The following is a 2,685-nucleotide window of genomic DNA, read 5'->3' on the forward strand; positions in this document are numbered from 1 at the left end:
AGGTTACTTCATTTAGTGCATTTTAGGTTATTAGTTCTACTGTTAGTGCATTTAAAGTTAGTTTATTTTTAGTTGAACTAGTTAATTAATTAATAAAACTACTTTATTTTACTATATATAGAAGTAGTTTATTTTTAGTAAGTACTACTTTATTTTATTTATAGTAAGTGCTTAGTAGTTGAACTAGTTGATTTAATAAAACTACTTTATTTTACTATATATAGAAGTAGTTTATTTTTAGTAAGTACTACTTTATTTTATTTATAGTAAGTGCTTAATTAGTAGTTGAACTAGTTGATTTAATAAAACTACTTTATTTTAATATAGAAGTAGTTTATTTTTAGCAAGAAATTAATAGAACTAGTTTATTTTTTAATTCAAGCAATTATTCCTGCATCGACGTCGACGATGCCTATCCCGCATCCTCGTCGTCGACTCGGTGGAGGAGGCCGGCTTGATCAGAGGGGCCATGCCCGGGACTGGGCTCCGCCGGGCTGGTATTGGGAGGTGCTACCTTCCGAGGGGCGTAGGTTGGTGAGGAGCCAGCCCGTCGTTGACCCGATCCTTGTTTGGTGGCGGTCGCGTGGGCCAGTGATGGTGCCTAGGCTTCCGGACACCGCGGAGGTGGTACGTCACCGTGTCAGCGAGGAGGACCAGCACGTCCGTCGCTACATGGTTGCGTTGGAGGGCAGGTTCGACAATACCTGGCAGGTTCTTCAGGGATCTCACTAGAGCTATGATCCTGTGATGGTTCCTTCCCTTTGGGTGTCCACCGCCCGCACCGATACCCGCCGGGCGCTACGGTTCTAGTTGTACTAGCGATGCTATATATATGTATGATAGTATTCGAGGTGTATTAGTGATAATATTCGACGATGTACGGACGGAAGAGATGATGTAGTTTTGCTTATAATTGAATGCATGCTAATTTGAATACTACTTTATTTTACGATTTGGTTTTTCTTATTGAATGCTCAAATTGCAAAACTACTCCTACTTTGGATGCTAAAATTGGAGAGCACTATGCAAGGCGTATGCATATGATTAGTTGATAGCTTATAGGGTTTTTGTTGTCGTAGAAATCTAGGAGCCCCCTCCATCACCCCCGCCGTCGTCCCCGTCACCGACCCCCTCCGACCTCGAGGTGAGACCAGCCAAATCCTTTTTTAGAAAGATAATTAAACGATATTTCGGGTTGACTGTAAGTCTGTCGAGTCTCCACCATATATGAGAGGACGAAGAATCCCGACTGTTGTCGTGGGGTAGCTTCTCCTTCGTTCCTGTGTGCTAGACAATTTGGTGTAATGCACTCGGGAACGAAAGAAGGAGCTACCATCACCGACGGTCACAAATGTCAGAGAGGAATCAGTGAGGGAGAGGTCCACCATATATATATAAGAGGACGAAGAATCCCGACTGTTGTCGTGGGGGTCGCTTCTCCTTCGTTCCCATGTGCTAGACATTTTGGTGTAATGCACTCGGGGACGAATGAAGGAGCGACCATCACCAACGGTCGAATGTATACACCACGTGAGCTGAGAGTTTTCAAGAAAAGACTCGACAGACCAATAGTCAACCCGTGATGAATAATAATGATCTAATATAGTTTTTGTAGTACATATATTTAATTGTACAAGTTTAATCTTTGAATTATGAAAGTAGGAAATGTCGTCATCGGACGACGAAAGTCTCCCGGGGGAGTGCGGCTGGTGCCATGACGATCGAGGTTTGTGCGACAGGCCTCACCTGGACGATGATCGGTGCTTCGGCATTAAGCTCGAGGAGACCTTCGATGTTGAAACGGTACGCAACGGCGACAAGTGTTTTTTTCGTAATTAAGCATTACTTCAACTATTTCAACGTGTAATTTTCATCTTTTACAATTCGAGTATAGCTTATCCCATGCCATGCAAGACGCTATGTCTTGGAGAGGATGGATTTTGAAGACCATGAAAATTTTGAAACGAAGAAAATTCACCTAAGGACCCATCATTATGTGGATTTTGAAGTAAATCTGTATAATGTTGAGAGCGCAACCCATTTTGGTTGCAAAAATTGGGAAGCATTTTGCAAGATGTATGGTTTTGATGAGGGTATGCTTGTCACCATCGATCTTGGTGATCCTGACATCGACCAAGACAATATGGACATTTGGGTCCTTGTTGATACGCCTCCAGTTCTACCGCTATGTGAGTTTCTCAAACATAGTTAATTATTAACTAATTTATATTGTTTATTTCAAAATAGTTGACAGCTTATTTCCATTGATAGCTTATTTTGATTGTTCAAACAATGTGCGGAACATGGTAGACAAAACCCACTACACCGATGGCTCCGAGTTAACTTATCAGGAGAAAAATCATCTGGTCGGATTTTGTACTGATCTTGAGAATTACAATATCTACAATCAAACTCCTCAACATTATGGTCAATACGTGCCACTAGTGCACGTGTTGAACTACGGTAACTACCATGGAGATACCCTGATAAGATTTTTTACTATTACGACATCCGTGCATCTTTTGCATACTTCTAAAACTAGTACATCATTGCTAACTATGAAATTATTACTATGTTTTTCAACAGAGAATCCCAGAGGATTGTGTGCCTCATTTGATGTATCAGAACGGCAGCCTTCGTGTTTTGAACATATATCCAGGTCATCCTACGAATCTCAACTGTCCA

This window comes from Triticum aestivum, chromosome 2D (assembly GCF_018294505.1).
Source record: "Triticum aestivum cultivar Chinese Spring chromosome 2D, IWGSC CS RefSeq v2.1, whole genome shotgun sequence".
Lineage (NCBI taxonomy): Eukaryota > Viridiplantae > Streptophyta > Magnoliopsida > Poales > Poaceae > Triticum > Triticum aestivum.